Consider the following 20,567-nt stretch of genomic DNA (forward strand, 5'->3'; position numbering starts at 1 on the left):
CAGACTGCCATGTGGGACCTTATCAAATGCCTTACTAAAATCCATGTAAACCACATCCACCGCACTATCCTCATCAATGTTCCTTGTTACTTCCTCAAAAAACTCAATCAAGTTTGTGAGACATGACCTTCCCTTAACAAATCCATGCTGACTATCCCTGATTAATCCATGTCTTTCCAAGTGGTAGTTTATCCTGTCCCTCAGAATTGATTCGAATAATTTACCCACCACTGAGGTCAGACTTACCACATCCTTTTAAAATAATAGTACAACGTTCGCAGACCTCCAATCCTCCGGCACCTCCCCCATATCCAGTGAGGATTTGAAGATGATCCTCAGCGCATCCACTATTTACTCCTTGGCTTCCTTTAACAACCTCAGATGCAAACCATCTGGCCCTGGTGATTTATTCATTTTCAAGAATGTCAGACCCTCTAGTACTTCCACTCTCATTATGCTTATCGTATCTAATATTTCACACTCCTCTTCTTTTTCTACAATGTCTGCATCATCCCTCTCCTTTGTGAAGGCAGAGACAAAAAACTCATTAAGAACCCCGCCCACATCTTCTGGATCCACACAGAAGTTCCCTTGTACATCTCTGATAGGCCATACCCTTTCCTTAGTTATCCTCTTGTTCTTAATGGACTGATAAAACATCCTTGGGGTTTCCTTCAAGTAGTTGTATCCAGTCCACATCCACCAAATCACCTCTCAGTTTTGTAAAATTTGCCTTCCCCCAATTTAGAACTTTTACTTTTCGAGCTGCCCTGCCATTACTTAACTTTACAAACTCATTATTGCTCGTGTAATAAGTAGAATAATTTACCAGTTACTCACCGATCAGCTTCTTCCCCTGTACCATGGAGGCTGAAAAGGCAGAAGAGAAGAGACCAAAGAGCACCTCCTTCCCCTAGTCAGTGAAGTCCCTCACACATCAACTCACAGCTTTACACTCTGTCCAAACAGCACTTTCTAATTAGTAATTATTCATAAATTACACTAACTAAAACATTAGTAACCTAACCAATTACAAGGTCGCTATTTGAGGGTTTTTAAACAAAGAGCTTTTTTCCCTATCCCAAAGGCTCTTTTCAGATCCACCCACAGTATCTGAAAGGGCTGATTACTGTCTGAAGTCTGCTGTACCCACACCTCTGTCTATCCCTCTTCATCTAGAACAACCAGCGTCATCTTCCATTCCTTTCACCATCATGTGTTTAACTCGCTTCTCCTTATAGACAGTCAGATATCAATGTAATAATGAAATGATCTGTGTCAGTGCTGGCCATTTCCCTGTCCTGATTTCAGACCCCACTCTGGACACTTGTTTCCCATTCCAGGACCTTCTTGTATTAATATTCAGCACCACCTGTCAGTCAGAAACTTGTTTCAATGAACCGATCCTTTTACTGAACTTCCAACGGCTGCTGTCTATTTCTCGAGGGAAAGAGCTGCTCACTGTGTCAGGATGTGAGGGGAATGTAACCCGGCTGCTGGTGAGAAGGTCCCGTCTTCTCAATCAAAAGCCTTTTATTTTACTACAGTGATTCCCAGATTCCCAGCTGGTCCGTTGAGGATTTTGTTTTCACAGAAATATCTTGTTAAATACAAATTTGATTCCAACATGTCAGTAACAGGACAGAATAGGAACCTTTTAAAAGGATGAAGCAACTATTTCAGTGGCTTCTCACTGTCCCCCTGAAGCCTGTGTGAAGGGGAATTACCAATAGTCTGTAATTTATTACTTCCACACCGAGTTTGAGTTATTTGTCGTGTGAAAGATTGTTGAACGGAGTCTTTTACTGTCAGTTACGGATGAGAAGTTGACAAAAATTGGCAAAATAAAGCTGTTCATAAAATAGCACCAGCAATTTGAGTAGGTAAAAGCAAAATTGTGTTTTAAAAGTTTATTTAAACCGCTACTGGAAAATAGATTTTTATGTACTTTTCCAGTCGATCACTTCTTTTCCATAGTGAAATTGGCGGTTTTCACAAATTCAAATATTGTGCCAGGTTGACAGGTTCAGCCAATGATTTTTTTGTATTTTGTGCTTCGAGGTTCTCTGATTGAATCATTCATGTGAGCTAATGGCCGTGTGGCCTAATGGAAAAGGCGTTTGACTTTAGTATGTTCGATGATGTTATCAGAAAATTGCAAGTTCGAGTCCTACCACGGTCATTTTGACCCAAAGGGATTATGCAGGGCTTTGGGGATCGAGTCGGGGACTGAACAGATTGGAAACTCGACATGGATTTAATGGGGCGAATGGCCTCCTCATGTGCTGTCACTGACTTTGTGAGAAGAGGGTGACCAATCAGAAGTGGGCTGGGGTGACAGCGGGCTCAAACTGCAGGAATTCCAGGTCCCGGAATGACTGAGCTGAAACTTATCAGTTTCACTGCAGGAAACACCGTCTCGGGGGAAATAACATCACAAATAATTCCATTTGACTCATTATTCAATTATAAAACAATGGGCAGATGTGAAGGTGTGATGTTACTTTTCACTGTGAGGGGAGAATCCGCCATCTGGGTAAATCAGTAACTTTATAACATCGTCTGTACGTTTGGAAAAGAAACGATGAAAACTCTCCCCATAACCCTGGTGCGGTGGAAAGGCTCAATTCAGAGATTGGAATATAACGAGAGCACAACATAAATCATTAACTGATATTTCTGGCATAAAACACACCCCAGCTCCCGTTCCCAGGTCACTGCTGTCCCTATGATGCGGTGGGTGACTCTGAAAAGAGACTTTGTTTTGTGTTTCTGCAGGAAAACCACAAAGATCCTCCCAGCCAGTGAAACTCATCTTCCCAGAATCTCCATACCAGATTGAAACAGAAAACACAAAGACAGTGAGAAAGTTCCAGAGAGTTCCTGAGCATTAAAACCAATTAAATAAACCAATTCTCGAGAGATGTTGGTGCAGCTTTTTCAGAGAGATTGTGGGTGGCTCTGAAAAGAGCCGTTGTGTTTCGAGTGTTTTCACTACATGGTGGAGTTTTACTTGGAGTTGATGTACTTGGTCACTCACTTTGTCCCTTCTCACATTCCGAGCGCTTTGTTGGGTGGAAATATTTATTCAGGCAGTTGCAACAGCTCAGAGCCGACATTGAGTCAGAAACCAGAAATGGGAGTACGGGACACACACAAGGAATTGAGGCTAAACCTTTATAAATCTCACTGGTTATAGGCCTCAGCTAGAGCATTGTGTCTAATTCCATGCTCCACACTTTAGCAGGAATGTCAAGGCCTTAGAGAGGGTGCAGAGGAGATTTACTAGAATGTATCAGAGATGCAGGAATTCAGCTAATGTGGAAAGAATAGGGGTCTGGGGTGTGTGAAGCTGGGGTCCTTCTTCTTAGAGCAGAGGTGTTAATGGGGCAGTTAATAGTTGTGTTCAACATTGTGAAGAGTTTTTATAAGAATAAAGAAGTTTGACTACAATTAGACAGAGCCTTGGTGAGATCACACCTGGAGCACTGTGTACAGTTTTGGTCCCCTTATCTAAGGAAGGATATACTTGCCTTAAAGGAAGTGTAGCAAAGTGTCACTCGATTGCATCCTGGGATGAGGGGATTAACCTATGAGAAGAGATTGAGTAGACGAGGCCGATATTCATCAGAATTTAGAAGAGTGAGAGGTAATCTTACTGGCACCTAAAAATCTTAAGGGATTTAACAGGGTAAATGCTGGGAGGATGTTTCCTCTGGCCGGGGAATCTCGAACTCGGGATCACAGTCTCAGTATAAATGGCTCAATCATTTAGGACTGAGAAGAGGAGAATTTTTTTTCACTCAAAGTATTCTGAATCTTTGGAATTCTCTCCGCACAGTGGTTAGCACCGCAGCCTCACAACTCCTGTGACCTCGGTTCCGTTCAGGGTATTGCTTGTGCGGAGTTTGCAAGTTCTCTCTGTGACCCCGTGGGTTTCCGCCAGATGCTCCAGTTTCCTCCCACAGCCAAAGACTTACAGATTGATAGGTAAATTGACCATTGTAAATTGCCCCTAGTGTAGATAGGTGGTAGGAGAATGGTGGGAATGTGGTAGGGAATATGGGATGAATGTCGGATTAGTATAAATGGGTGGTTGTTGGTCGGCACAGACTCGGTGGGCCGAAGGGCCTTTTTCAGTGCTGTATCTCTCTGTGACTATAGAGATGTGGATGCTCAATCATTGGGTATATCCAAGAGAGAGATCGATAGGTTTTTGGATACGAAGGGAATCAAGGGATCTGAGCTAGTGTGGTAAGATGGAGTTGATGTCGGAGATCAGCTGTGATCTTATTGAATGGCAGAGCTATTTCGATGGGCCGAATGGCCCACTCCTATTTTTTATGTAAAGTTCCATTCCTCTCAGGGAATATTTTATTTTCAAAAAGAGAAATACTGCACACACTGGAAACCTGAATAATAACAAAAGATTCTGGAAACCCTCAGCAGTTCCAGCAGTATCTGTGGAGAGAGGAAGGGAGGAGCAATGTTTCAGGTCTATAGAAGGGTCACAGAGCTGGACCACTAACCCGAGCTTCTCTTCTCCACAGTTGTTTCTGGACTGGCTGAGTGTTTTCAGTATTTTAGGCTTTTTCTTTCTGTATTTCATCCATTTCCCATTTGACTATTTGCTGTGAAACTTTCAGCGTTGTGCTCAGTTCTTTGTGTAGTTAGGTTTTCTTTATTTGAAGTAATGTAAATAGTAACCTGAAATGAATTTGCCAAATGGTTGGGCAAATTGTTACAACCAGCTTTTGAGCAAGTTCTCCACATACACAGTGAAGGATTCCTTCACATTTGTGAAGCCCATACAGGACTTGCAAATCGATAGCAATGTCGTGTCCATGTGTTCATTTGACATTGCTAGCCTATTCACCAATGTACCACTTCAGGAAGCCATAGATATTTGCACTGCAGTGCTATATCATGGTGATCTAGACCCGTCACCATTGTGTGAATCAGTATTCATTGAACTTATGAACTCGGCAACTTGCACAGTTTAGTTCAGTTTTATTGACACCATGTATCGCTGGTGTTGCCATGGGATCCCCTCACGGCCCAGCTCTCACAAACATCTTTGTTGGATTCCATGACAAACCTGTTTTTCAGGGAATGACACCTAACCTCCGACCTCTTGTATATTTCCAATATGTAGATGATACATTTGCTATATTTGAATCCGCAGCTGCGTGAAATAATTTCCTTGCACGTCTTCATGGGCTCCATCCTACACTCAAATTCACCATTGGAATGGAGCAGTCAAATGAGCTCCCTTTCCTTGATGTACTAGTTGAGAAATCTGCTAAGGGGTTTTCTCCCACGGTCTACCTTCACTGGTCAATACACGCGTTGGGATTATTACAGTTCCATGCGCTATAAGATTGGTCTTATCAGCAACCTCATAAATAGGGCTGAGCTATTTGCTCATCATGCAAGCTTGATGCTGAAATAGGGCGAATCAAAGACATCCTGCATTACAATGGCTACACTGATCAGATCATTTCTCACTGTATATCACACAAACTTATAAACGGGCTGAAGGCCGTCATTTTGAGCCCTGGAAAGTGCCCAGTCTCCCTCAAATTACCCTGGAAAGGTAATATATCCCCAGTATTTGAGTAACAGGTGAAGCGAGCTGTTTGCTGCTGGAACGATGCAGGAGCAACAAGTGTGGTGTTCACCACTAACAGGATGCTGCTGTCAAGCAAAAGAGACGTCCTGCCTATCACACAAATAAGTAACGTGATATATGAATTTCAATACCAGTGTGATGCTAGGTTTCTAGACCGTACATCCCAAAACTGGCGGATTGTATCAAATAACATGTCCCTTCCGCTGTTCGCAATCGGCCCTACCCAACCAACCCGTGCTTGCAAAACCCAAAACACAGTATCCAACATGAGATGTGATTCCACAATAGGACAACATTTGCTAAATAATTCTCAGTGTGCTAAGAATTACACTGACAACCGATTTAAGACTGTCAGTAGGGCTCGCAGTGTGGTGCATTGGTGTGTACTGTAAGCTACATATATTAATACACAGGGCCCTGTTCTTTGCAGACAGAAATAACATGCACACACATTGTGCCAGTTTCAGCTAAACAAAATAAGTGACAGCCATTCACTGGCTCATTCCACAGGGCAATGCCTTGACCAATCAGAGTTCACTTGCCAACCAATCAGCACTCTCTTCTCATACAGAAGAAAGTTGGTGTTTTCCCTTAAATTGGTACTCTTGTGGATTGCCCTGCTGAGTGCAAGACGAAAACAACTGGCTACCAAAGTTTGGACAACATGTCACTATTTTCACGAAATGATTACCTTTATTTTCAATATAAAAATATAAAGCAATATGAGTGTAACATTTACAGACAAATTATATTACCTCACATTGCCTGATTCTTTCACACTGACAGACTATGTGAACTACTGTCCCGATTTTGCAGTTCTCACTTCCAGTTAGCAAATGTCAGCAATCTGTGATCCAGTGCAGTTTACAAACCAGACCGTCAATCACAACATGCAATAATTGTTCAGCTTATGTTGGACTGGTGGGATTTAGAAATACTAGGAATTGAGATGAGCTGTTATTGCATTTAATTATTTGTTTCATGGGATGTGGACGTCGCCAGCCAGGCCAGCATTTATTGTCCATCCCTAATTGCCCATGAGAAGGTGGTGGTGAGCTTCCTTCTTGAACCACTGCAGTCCATGTGGGGGAGGTACACCCACAGTGCTATTAGGAAGGGAGTTCCAGGATTTTGACCCAGCGACAGTGAAGGAATAGCGATATAGTTCCAAGTCAGGATGATGTGTAGCTTGGAGGAGAACTTTCAGGTGGTGGTATTCCCATGCATCTGCTGCCCTTGTCCTTCTAGGCAGTAGAGGATGCAGGTTTGGAAGGTGCTGCCTGAGTAGCCTTGGTGCATTGTTGCAGTGCATCTTGCAGACGGTACACACTGCTGCCACTGTACGTCAGTGGTGAAGGGAGTGAATGTTGTGGACGGGGTGCCAATCAAGCGTGTTGCTTTGTCCTGGATGGTGTCGAGCTTCTTGAATGTTGTTGGAGCTGCACCCATCCAGGCAAGTGGATAGTATTCCATCACACTCCAGACTTGTGCCTTGTAAATGGTGGACAGGCTTGGGGAGTCAGGAGGTGAGTTACTCACCGCATGATTCCTACCCTCTGACCAGCTCATGTAGTCACACTATTTATAAGGCTACTCCAGTTCAGTTTCTGGTCAATGGGAACCCCCAGGAAGTTGATAGTGGGGGACTCAGCGATCGTAATGCTGTTGATTGTCAATGGGAGATCGTTAGATTCTCTCTTGTTTGAGATGGTCATTGCCTGGCACTTGTGTGGCGCGAATGATACTTGCCACTTATCAGCCCAAGCCTGGATATTGTCCAGGTCTTGCTGCATTTCTACATGGACTGCTTCAGTATCTGAGGAGTCGCAAATGGTGCAAAATTTTGCAATCATCAGTGAACATCCCCATTTCTGACCTTATGATTGAAGGAAGGTCACTGATGAAGTAGTGAAGAAGGTTGAGCCAAGGATACTACCCTAAGGAACTCCAGCAGTAATGTCCTGGAGATGAGATGATTGACCTCCAACAATCACAACCATTTTCCTTTGTGCTAGGTACGATTCCAACCAGTGGAGAGTTTTCCTCTTGATTCCCATTGACTCCAGTTTTACTCTGGCTCCTTGATGCCATACTCAGTCAAATGCTACTTTGATGTCAAGGGCAGACACTCTCACCTCACCTCTTGAGTTCAGCTCTTTTGTCCTTGTTTGAACCAAGGCTGTAATGAGGTCAGGAGCTGAATGGCCCTGGCGGAACCCAACCGAGCGTCACTGAACAGGTTATTGCAAAGCAAGTGCCCCGTCGATGACACCTTCCATCACTATACTGATGATTGAGAGTAGACTGATGCGGCAGTAATTGGCTGGGTTGGATTTGTCCTGCTATTTGTGTACAGGACATACCTGGGCAATTTTCCACATTGCCGAGTAGATGCCAGTGTTGTAGCTGCACTGGAACAGCTTGGCTAGGGGCGCGACAAGTTCTGGAGCACAGGTCTTCAGTACTATTGCCGGAATATTGTCAGGGCCCGTAGCCTTTGCTGTATCCAGTGCCTTCAGTCGTTTCTTGATATCATGCTGAGTGAATCGAATTGGCTGAAGACTGGCATCTGTGATGCTGGGGACTTCAGAAGGAGGCCGAGATGGATCATCAACCCGGCACTTCTGGCTGAAGATTGTTTCAAATTCTTCATCCTTGTCTTTTGCACTGATGTGCTGGGCTCCCCCATCATTGAGTATGGGGATATTTGTGGAGCCACCTCCTCCTGTTGGTTGTTTAATTGTGCACCACCATTCATCATTGGATGTGGCAGGGTGTAGATCTGATCCGTTGGTTATGGGATCACTTAGCCCTGTCTATTACATGCTGCTTCTGCTGTTTGGCATGAAAGTAGTCCTGGGCTGTAGCTTCATCAGGCTGATGCCTCATTTCAAGGTATGCCTGGTGCTGCTCCTGGCATGCCCTCCTGCACTCTTCATTGAATTAGGGTTGATCCCCCAGCTTGTTGGTAATGTTAGAGTGGGGGAATATGTCGGGCCATGAGGTTATAGAATGTGGTTGACTACAATTCTGCTGCTGCTAATGGTCCACAGCACCTCATGGATGCCCAGTTATACATTGCTAGATCTGTTCAAAATCTATCCCATTTAGCACAGTGGTAGTGGCACACAACACGATAGAGGGTATCCTCAATGTGAAGACAGGACTTCATCTCCACAAGGACTGTGCAGTGGTCACTCCTACCAATACTGTCATGGACTGATGCATCTGCGGCAGGCAGATTGGTGAGGATGAGGTCAAGTATGTTTTTCCCTCTTGTTAGTTCCCTCATCACCTACTGCAGACCCAATCGAGCAGCTATGTCCGTTAGGACTCGGCCAGCATGGTCAGTAGTGGTGCTACCGAGCCACTCACAGTGATGGACATTGAAATCCCCCAGGCAGACTACATTCTGTGCCCTTGCCACCCTCAATGCTCCCTCCAAGTGGTGTTCATCAGTCTCTCGCTGTCTCTTGCTGGTTTGCTCAGTACCTTTCTCTGTACCTTTCAAAACGTCAAAGGGTCACTGACCCGAAACGTTGACTCTGCTTCTCTTTCCACAGATGCTGCCAGACCTGCTGAGTGATTCCAGCATTTCTTGTTTTTGTTTCAGATTTCCAGCATCCGCAGTATTTTGCTTTTACCTTTCTCTGTCTGTTCATTTCTGGGTCCTGATAATCTCTTCCTGGTTTTCTGTGTGTCTTTCTCTTTCTGTTCCTTTCTGGTCCTGATAATCTCTACCCGGTTTTCTGTGTCTTTCTCTGTCTGTTCCTTTCTGGGTCCTGATAATCTCTTCCTGGTTTTCTGTGTGTCTTTCTCTGCCTGCCTCATTGTCGGTGCTATTACTCTGTGTCCTTGTGTCATTGTGCAGCGAGGGTGAGTCCGTCAGCACGTGTGTTGCTGAGTCCGGGATTCTTGAGAAATCCAACTGCAATCCTATTTTTATAAAAACATTGGGGCAATGAACATATTTCACTAACAGGCAGCTACAATTTAAAACAGCAGCGGGAGCGTGCTGGGCCCATAACCCAGAGATTGATAGATCGAAACCATTCTCTGCTATTTATGCTCAGTCATCATACAAACAGTTCACTTTCAATACGTCAAGTATTTACCCAAAATGACAAGATGCTTCCAAAGGCACTCTATTGCAATCAACTTGTTCCTTCCAGTGAACACATCAATCAGCAACAACTCACTTTTGCTCACACGAACACAAGCTGCAAACACGGACCAGCCGAGTCTCTCCCACTTTGTCAACCCCTTCCTGCAGAGCCTCCGCTCCACCACCAGATGGTGATGTTGGCCACAATAAAACCAGGGCAAATGGTCACACTGAGGAGACGGTCAGTAACAGAAAATAAAGCAGTAACAGGGAAAACCTTTACACAACAACAGGGTACATCTTTGCACAACAGAAAACATATTTACACAACAGGAAATACCTTTAGACAACAGGGAGAATACAATCACGTTTCTCCATCTCAGTCTCGTTGTCTCTCTCTCTCTGTCCCTCAGTTTTGCTTCCTCACAGTCTATTGGTTTTCTGTGTGTTTTTCTCTCTGTCCCGTTGTCGATGGTGTTACTCAGCGTCTTTGGAACATTGTGTAGCCAGGCTGAGCCTCCCAACACCTGTGTTGCTGTAATAAAAACAGAAAATGCTGGAAATGCTCAGTAGGTCTGGCAGCATCTGTGGAGAAAGAAACAGTTAACCGTTCAGGTCTGTTTCCTTAGCTCACATTAACTTTGTTCTCTCTCCACAGATGCTGCCAGACCTGCTGACTATTTCAAGCATTTTCTGTTTATGTTTCAGATTTCCAGCATCTGCAGTATTTTGCTTTTGTATGTGTGTTGCTATGTCTGGGACTGTTTGAGTGCAATGCTATTGCTTTGTAAACAGCGTTGAAACAAACATTTATCTCGCTAACACACAGCACTAATACACAGCTGGATATAAACAGCAGCCTGCAGCAGAGGGCGCAGTGGAAGTTTATTAACACAAATAATTCACCAACACTATATTTACTGCTATCCACATTCACACCACCCTTCATCTTAACACGTTTTACTCTTTATTTACATCAACTTCTTGCTTCCAATAAACACTTCAATTTGGAACACAGCTTCCAAATCACCTTTATTCACAAACCCGAACACAAGCTGCAAATGCTGCAAACACACACCAGCCCAGACTTTCACCTTTCTGTCAACCCATTCCTGCATCACTGCCTCTCCACCAACAGTTGTCGCTAGAATCATACAATCATAGAATGGCTAAAGCACAGAAGGAGGTCATTCGGCCTGTCGAACCCGTGCTGGCTCTCTGTTCGAGCAACTCACCTCGTCTCACTCCCCAGTCAGTTCAATTTTGGTGGTGGGAAAACTTCTCGAAAGAATAATTCGGGACAAAATTAATAGTCCCATGGACAAATGTGGGTTAATTCAAGAAAGCCAGCATGGATTTCTTAAGGGAAAATCATGTTTAACTGTCCTGCTGGAGTTTTTTGATGAGGTAACAGAGAGGGTTGATGAGGGCAATGCTGTTGATGTGGTCCACATGGACTTTCAAAAGGTCTGGCGGCATCTGAAAGGTTACTGACCTGAAATGTTAACTCTGCTTCTCTCTCCACAGATGCTGCCAGACCTGCTGAGTATTTCCAGCACTTTTTGTTTATATTTCAGATTTCTAGCATCTGCAGTATTTTGCTTTTATTGACTTTCAAAAGGAGTTTGATACAATGCAACACAACAGACTTATGAACAAAGTTATAACTCATGGAATAAAAGGGACAGTAGTCACATGGACATGGAATTGGCTGAGTGACAGGAAACAAAGAGCAGTGATCAATGGTTGTTCTTCAGGCTGGAGGAAAGTTTGTAGTGGAGTTTCCCAGGAGTCAGTGTTGGGACCCTTGCCTTTCCTGATATATATTAATGACCTAGACTTTGGTGTACTGGGCAGAATTTCAAAGTTTATGGATGATACGAAAATTGGAAGCATTGTGAATGTGTAGTAACAATTCTGTGATTCTGTGATTCCAATATTCAAGTCATTTATATATATGGTGGTCCTGACACTGACCCTTGTGGACATCACTGTCCACCATCTTCCATTCTGAAAAACAACTTAATATCACAACTCACTTTTTTTGATATTTCATACATTTTTTAATCTAAGCAGATACTGACCCTCCTATTCCAGGAGCCTGAGTTTTGTTACCCAGCCTTTTATGTGGTAGTTTGTCAAACGCTTTCTTAAAATCCATATAGACAACATCCATTTCTTTCCCTTCATCAACCATTCTGTTACTTCATCAAAAAAATCAGTTATTTATTAATAGATGCAGTACTGAATCAGGCCCTTCGGCCCATCAAGTCTGTGCCGACCAACAACCACCCATTTATCCTAATCCTACATTAATCCCATATTCCCGATCACAGCCCCACCATTCGTCTACCACCAACCTGCACTGGGGGCAATTTACAATGGCCAATTTACCTATCAATCTGCAAGTCTTTGGCTGTGCGAGGAAACCCACGCAGTCACAGGGAGAACTCAAACTGCGCACAGGTACTGAACACGGGTCGCTGGAGCTGTGAGGCTGCGGTGCGAAACACTGATCGCCCAAAATGACCGCGGCAGGATTCGAACCTACAATCTTCCAATAACCTCGTTAAATACACCGAAGTCAGACACCTTATCCATTCGGCCACACAGCCAGTAATGAAGAAACTATAACGTGCTGAAGCTCTCAGTTTTCTGTCTACCCAAACCAAGTTCAAGACCTGAATCATGAACCGATTGCCTCATTAGTTCTGTGAATAATACAATGATTTAATAGACAAAGTTTTGAAACATTCCTGCCCATAAATCTTGGTAACAGAGAGTGTGTGGATCTCCTGACTCAGAATGTTCAATGGATACAGTCCTCAGATCCGACAAGGAACCCCTGAAGATCCACAGTAAAGACAGTGTGGATGAGGAAATGTAAGAGCCGGGAGCTGAAACTCAGGGACGGCCGAGCTCTCCTGTCATTGAGCTTGTGTGTCTGCTCTGCTCGCCGCACTTCCGGCTCTACTTTGTTTCCAATGAAAAGATGAAAAGGGCCGTTCGGTTTTCCTCTCACTGACAGCGTGTTTCACTCGGGTTAATATAACCTGGGACTTTTGCTGCCGAAATGAATTCTGCAAGGTCCCAGCAAACACACCGGCTTCCTCCTTTCTCCCCTCTTTCTATCGGATTGTTTTACCAGGAGGGGCTCAATAATAACAAACCCCCTGCAGGGAATGACCGCAAATTGAGCATCTAAATGGGGCAAGTGGGCAGCTTTCTGGGTTCTAGGGTCTTCGAAATGGCCTCGGGAGCCAAAGTTAACCATGGCAAGAGCGAGGCCATGTTCTTTGACAACTGGGCTGACCGATCCTTTGTCCCCTTCACCGTCAGGTCAGACTACCTGAAGGTGCTGGGGATATGGTTCGGAAGGGCCGGGGCGTGCACCAAAACATGGGAGGAGCGAGTAGCCAAGGTACGACAAAAGTTGGGCATGTGGGGGCAGCGATCTCTCTCCATTGTGGGTAAGAACCTGGTCATCAGGTGCGATGCGCTCACGTTGTTGCTCTACGTGGCGCAGGTCTGGCCCATACCCCACTCCTGCGCCGTGGCAGTCACCCGAGCCATTTTCCGCTTCGTCTGGGGATGTAAAATGGACCGGGTCCGGAGGGGCACGATGTTCAAATCTCTGGACAAGGGCGGGAAAAATGTACCCAACGCGGCCCTCATCCTGATGACCACCTTCGTGTGCGGCTGCATCAAGCTGTGTGCAGATCCCCAATACGCAAACTCCAAGTGTCACTACGTGCTGAGGTTCTATCTGTCCCCGGTGTTGCGAAGGATGGGCCTGGTCACATTGCCGCGGAACGCTCCGTGCAGTTGGGCGGTGCCGTACCACCTATCCTTCGTGGAGCAGTTTCTGCGGGAAAACACCTTTGACCACCGGTCCATCAGGCAGTGGTCTGCACGGAATGTCCTCAAGGCCCTACGGGAAAAGGAAACGGTGGATCCTGTCGGATGGTTCCCCGAGTAGACCGTCAAAGTCATTTGGCGGAATGCCTCATCACCAGAACTTTCAAACAAGCACCAAGACGTAGCTTGGCTGGTGGTGAGAAGGGCCCTCGCCGTCAGATCCTTCATGCACACCCGAAGTCTCGCCCCCTCCGCACAGTGCCCCCGCGTTGGCTGTGGTGGGGAAGAGATGGTCGCCCACCTCCTCCTGGAATGTGCCTTTGCAAAGCAGGTGTGGAAAGAGATGCAGTGGTTTTTGTCAAGGTTCATCCCAAGCAGCTCTGCAACACAGGAGTCTGTGCTCTACGGGCTGTTCCCAGGGACGCACACCGAGACAAACATCAATTGCTGCTGGAGGGCTATCAATTCGGTGAAAGACGCCCTTTGGTCTGCCCGAAACTTGCTGGTCTTCCAGCGCAAAGAGTTGTCCACCGCCGAATGTTGCAGACTGGCACATTCCAAGGTCCAGGACTACGTGCTGAGGGACGCACTAAAGCTTGGGGCAGCCGCAGCAAAGGCTCAATGGGGAAAGACCACAGTGTAAGGTTCCCCCACCAAGCTGAACTGAGGGGCTGGATCCATGGGAAACCCCTCGAACTGTATCGTTAATATTCTCTAGTTTCCCCCTACCCCGCCCCTCCCTCCCTCCAGTCCAAGCCCCTCTTCATTTTCTTTGGGACTTTGATGAGGGTGAAATGGGGAAAGTTCCCATTGATGTTTGAATGCTGAATTGCTGCAAAGATCTGCGCACGCGCGACATAGCCCCGCCCCCCAGTGGGACGTCACAATGAGGAGTGGAGCGCATGCGCATCCTTCCCCAACCCAGTCTGTGAGGCCATTCACTCAATCAGGGGAAGATGCTTTAAATCAGCTGCTAATGGAGACTTCCCGGGCCCGGGGGAAGGGAACAAACAGCATCTGCTTCCAGCAGCCACTGCTTTGGGAGCGTGTCCGCAGATGTGCTCAGAGGTTAGCATTGAGTGGTGGGAAGTTGAGGGGGAGTCGGGGAGTGTTTGCAACAGACACTGTGGAGCAGGAGCTGCTCCCGGAACATGGAGTGAGCCGGGGACACGGGGAAGGGAGAGTTCATTCTCGGACAGTGTCTGTACAGGCTCAGGGAGACACAATGGGAAGAAATCACTATTGAAAATCACTGACAATTTCACCACCCAAAGGAGAGGGAATTTTCCTGCTTTAGTTCCAGTCTCTCACTGTTTGTTGGATTGTGAACAGTGGGGGGAAAATAGCCGCAAAATAACGATGTGGACAGTTAGACAAAGAACATTTATTGCAGACACCAGGTGAGAAGTGTGAAAGGCACATTTTAAATAGTGGCTGCTTGTTTTCCGTTGAAATGGAAATGTGACTGTGTGAAGGTCACTGCTCGATCGGACAGTCCCAGTCATTGAGCAGTGCAGGGCTTGTGTTGTTTCTGAATGTCACAAACTTGTTGTAAATCCACTGCAAACACCTGGGAAACAGAAGCTGAATACTGCAGTACTGCAGTGGAGTCAGACACTGACACTGTTTGTGTTCCTGGTTTTCATTTTGTGATTGTTCATAATGATTATTATTGGGACGATTACATTGATCGCTTTTGTATCTTCTACCTCACCATTTCTTTCATTCCTGCAGGAAAATACATGAAGGAACCTGAATGGATGTGGTGATTCTTGGACACAAGTAAAAGTGCAGCGAGCTCGTTCCAACACACAGTCGGTACAGGATCACTCCCAAAGCACAGAGATACTGCCAGCTCATCAGTTCCACTGAACAAACAAAAGAATTAGTAAGACAGACACTGATCCCAAAGTCGAGAGATACATTTTCAATCCAACAGTCAAACAACAGCAGGACAGACAGAAGTTGTTTCACTCCAATTCAGTTCAGCTGACAGGTTGATACATCAATCACAGTCCAAAAACAAACTCACTATCAGATCTCAATAAACTCTGTCACCATGGTCACATTTTAAATATAAAATCTGAAATAGAGCAGACAAAATTTACGTGATTGAAAGGTACAGAATGAATGCAAGGAGGCTTCAAGGGGATTTGGACAGGTTAAGTGAATGGGCAAGAACATGGCAGATGGAATATAATGTGAATAAGTGTGAAGTTCTCCACTTTGGTAGAATAAACAGAAAGACAGAGTATTTCTTAAATGGTGAGAGGCTGGAAAGTGTCGATGTCCAAAGGCACCTGGGTGTCCTTGTTCATGAGACGCTAAAAGCTAGTATGCAGGTGCAGCAAGCAATTAGGAAGGCAAATGGTATGTTGGCTTCATTGAAAGCGTATTTGAGGACATGAGTAAAGATGTATGAAGTCTAGATGAGACCGCACCTGGAATATTCTGTACACTTTTGGTTTCCTTATCGAAGGAAGGATAGACTTGTCATGGAGAGAGTGCAACGGAGATTCTCCAGACTAATCCCCTGGGATGGTGGGATTGTCTTATGATGAGAGACTGCAGAAACTGGGCCTAAATTCTCTAGAGTTTTGAAGAATGAGAGGTGATCTCATTGAAACAGACAAAGTTCTTACAGGGTGTCACAGGGTAGATATGGATAGGATGTTTCCTTTGTCTAGTGAGTCTGGAACAAGGGGACACGGTCTCAGAATAAGGGCAGGCCATTTGAGACTGAGATGAGCAGGAATTTCTTTACTCAGAGGGTGAGAAATCTGTGGAATTCTTTATCCCAGTGGGCTGTGGAAGATCAATTATTGAACATATTCAAGACAGAAGTCGATAGATTTCTAAATACTAATGGGATAAAGGGATATGGAGATAGCAGGGAAAAATGGCGTAGAGGTAGATGATCAGTCACGATCTGTTTGAATGTTGGAGCAGGCTTGATGGGCTGAATGGCCTAATGCCTCTATTTCCTATCATCCTATGAATCCCAATAATGTACATCAGACGTTAGACCAAGTCATGCATTACATACCAGTTCAAAAATGCCACAGAGATTAAGACTGAAAGATACAGTATCAATTCCATTACTACAAAAGGAAGGACTTGGAGCTTGCAGACCAGCCCATGTATAAGATTGAAAGTTATATTTTCATTCACAATCGTTTTCACAGAGCTAAATATTGAATACCAATCCACAACTTGTGCAGGACAACCAAGTAAAACCTACAACTGTAAAATACAGTTAATCCATATTTTAAATTAAACACAAGGCAAATAAATATTGATACATGAAGAGAGCTGGAAACAGTGAGAGCAGAATGGAGCATAAAGAGCCCAGGAGAGGGAGCAAGAGTTCACTCGGAGAGCAGGGAACAGCGAGAGCAGGCGTCAAAAAAGGCAAAGGAAAACACAATTAATGGGAGAACACTGAACGGTGTAGAGGAAGTGAGGGACGTTGGACTGAATGTCCACAGATCCCTGAAGGTAGCAGGACAGGTCAATAAGGTGGTTCAGCAGGTATATGGAATCCTTTCCTTTATTAACTGAGGTATAGAGTATAAGGGTGACCTGGTATCCATGTCAATAAGTCACTGACAGCTAACATGCAGGTGCAGCAAGCAATTAGGAAGGCTAATAGTATGTTAGCCTTTATCGCAAGAAGATTTGAGTACAGGAGTAGTGAATTCTTGCTTCAATTGTATAGAACCCTGGTGAGACTGCACTTGGAGTACTGTGTGCAGCTTTGGTCCCCTTACCTTCGGAAGGATATTATTGCCATAGATGGTGTGCAAAGAAGGTTCATCAGACTTGTTCCTGGGATGGTGGGACTGTCCTATGAAGAGAGATTAGGGAAACTGGGGCTGTATTCTCTAGAGTTTTGAAGAATGAGAGGTGATCCCATTGAAACCTACAAAATATTTAAAGCACTGTCAGGGTAGATGCAGCTAACATGTTTCCCCTGGTTGGGGAGTCGAGAACCAGGGGACGCAATTTCAAAATAAGGGGCAAGCCACTTAGGACAGAGATGAGGAGAAATGTTGTTACTCAGAGGGTTGTGAATCTTTGGAATTCTGTAACCCAGAGGGCTGTGGAAGCTCAGTCATTGAGTATGTTTAAAGCAGAGATTGATAGATTTCTAAATACAAATGACATAAGGGAATATGAGGAAAGTGTGGGGACAAGGGCATTGAAGTGGATGATCAGCCATGATCATATTGAATGGTGGGGCAGGCTCGATGAGCTGAATGGCCGACTCCTGCTCCTATGTTCCTATGTTCCTAACTCCACATTATCGATGAGACACAGCCTCAGGCCGACTTGTCAGGTGTTGCAAACAGATATCACTGCTTCTGATCTTCACCAGAACAGAGAGTGAGATGTAACATTGATCATCAAACAGACTGTGAGAGAATACAACAGAATAAAACACATGGAGAGACATTGTGGAATAACAAATAGATTTGATTGGAATGTTGAATTTTGATTGGAATGGATAAAACAGCAGAAACAGCAGATTAAATTGGGACAGAAAAGAGAAACTGATGGGAAGAAGGAAGAAAAGAAAAGATGGATCTGTTCACTTTTTTCAGTTTTTTCACTGGTCCATCAAAACTGGATTAAAAAAAGATGCAAAAAACAGAGAATTTCACCAAAAAGGGAGATTAAATGCGGCCGAAACCTTGGATGGAAGGATGCCCCAACAGATCACCTGTTTCACTGTCTCCTCACTGGGGGATTTCAATCAATGAGATTAATATCAAGCTGTTTTCCAGGTTGAATGTAACTGTGAACAAATTTATGTCAAAGAAGTTACCTTTGATGTATCAGCACTGAAATTCTGTACAAGGAGGAACAGCCATTCCAAACTCATATCCTTCACAAAGGCTGTTTTTTTATGTGATTGAAATTCATCAAGTATTTTGAATTGAAGTTCACAAGACACAGATATCAGTGTTGATAATAAAACTCTTCAAGCATGTTGCTGCTGTGAAATAAGGCTCTGCTGGGAGTTGAACCCAGAATCTCCTGTTTACTAGACAGTGCTTTAACCAACTAAGCTACAGAGCCACATCACAAATGTGCATGCAATTGAAATCAGAGGAAAACCTTGTAGAGAGTGGGCAGGCTTTTGCGAGTCAAGAGCTGAGTTCGTCACTGCAGAGTTCCCAGCCTCTGACTCGCTCTTGTAGTTGTAGCTGTCGTTGTAATTGTAATAGGCAACCGTCCTTCTCGGAAGACGATGGGCTACACCCGGGGTATACGTCACTTCTGTATTGAACATCATTTGTTGTGGCTGTAGAGGACGACCCGTGAGTGACGATCCCTTCCGCAGCTGGTACAGATGAATATCATTGGCCCGAGGTCGACTGATAATTTTTCCTTTCTCTGAGCTCTCTTTCCCACCATCTGGTCATTTCTTTTGTCCTCTGCTTTTCCCATGGTCTTCCTGAATGCCTTTCTCCAGGAATTCCAGTCAGCAGGAAGGACTTCCCATGCATCGACTCCAATCCCAGTCAGCTTGAGATCTCGCTTTGCAGATGTCCTTGTATCACAGACGTGGGTGACCTGTTGGTCTCGTGCTGATAGCAAGCTCACCAAAGAGCATGTCTTTGGCAAAGCGACCGTCATCCATTCAGCACACATGACCCAGTCAACAGAGTCACCGCTGACTCAAGAGGGCAAACATGCTGCAGATCCCTGCACGCTGGTGTACTTCTGCATTCGGCACTCTGTCCTGCCAGGAGATGCCCAATATCCATCTGAGACAGCGGAGGTGGAAGCTGTTCAGCTGCTTTTCTTGAATTGCATAAGTTGTTGATGCTTCTCTACTATAAAGGAGGGTGCTGAGAACACAAGCCTGTTACACGCAGAGCTTTGTATTTTCGATCAGTTTGCTGTCGGTTCACACTCGTCTTCTCAACTTTGACATGACAGCTGCAGCATTGACAATCCTGGTGCTGATTTCAGCATCAAGGGACAGATTGCTGGTGATTGTTGATCCTCCAAAGTGAGGTTGTCGATGTTGATGGAAGGTGGAGTCTCTACGTCCTGGCCCATAACTTTGATCTTCCTGCTGCTGATCGTCAGTCCAAACTCCTTGCAGGCCAGGGAGAACCGATATACAAGCTGCTGTTAATGAACTTCATTATGGGATGTCAGCACAGCGTCATCAGCAAACAGCAACTCACAGACCAAGAACTGACTCATTTTTGTCTTGGTGCGCAGTCTTGCCAAGATGAACAGCTTGTCATCAGCTCTGGTATGCAGGTGGACACCCCCATCTGAGTCACTGAAAGTTTAAAATAGCAGCATGGAGAAGAATATGCCAATTGTAAAGGATGTGAGCTGTGAGGAGGTTACAAGGAGGCTTCCAGGGGACTTGGACAGGATAAGAGAATGAAATGACAGATGGAATATAATGTGAATAAGTGTGAAGTTATCCACTTTGGTAGAATAAACAGAAAGACAGAATATTTCTTAAATGGTGAGAGGTTAGGAAGTGTTGATGTCCAAAGGGACCTGGGTGTCCTTGTTCATGAGTCACTAAAAGCTCGCATGCAGGTGCAGCAATCAATTAGAAAGGCAAATGGTATGTCGGCCTTAACACGAGGGGTCATGAGTACAGGAATAAAGATGTCTTGCTGCAATTGTATAGAGCCTTGGTGAGATCGTTCTGGAGTATTGTGTACATTTTTGGTTTCCTTATCGAAGGATGGATATACTTGCCACAGAGGGAGTGCAACGGAGGGTCACCAGACTAATCCCTGGGATGGTAGGATTGTCATCTGAGGAAATTGGGCTTGTATTCCTTAAAGTTTCATTTAAAAGGCCATTTAAAACTGAGATAGGGTGGAACTTCTTCACTCAGAGGGTGGTGAATCTTTGCAATTCTCTACCTCAGGGGTTTGTGAAAGTTCAATCATTGAGCATGTTCAGGACAGAAATTGATAGAAATCT

General features: G+C 44.8%; 1 non-coding gene across 1 annotated transcript; it reads right to left on the minus strand.

The window, feature by feature from the left end:
- Nucleotides 1–18,604: 18,604 nt before the first annotated feature.
- On the minus strand, nt 18,605–18,677 carry trnat-agu (transfer RNA threonine (anticodon AGU)). The gene has a single exon. It is a non-coding gene; the product is annotated as a tRNA-Thr (tRNA).
- Nucleotides 18,678–20,567: the final 1,890 nt, after the last annotated feature.

The sequence above is a fragment of the Heterodontus francisci genome, unplaced genomic scaffold, assembly GCF_036365525.1.
Source record: "Heterodontus francisci isolate sHetFra1 unplaced genomic scaffold, sHetFra1.hap1 HAP1_SCAFFOLD_51_2, whole genome shotgun sequence".
Lineage (NCBI taxonomy): Eukaryota > Metazoa > Chordata > Chondrichthyes > Heterodontiformes > Heterodontidae > Heterodontus > Heterodontus francisci.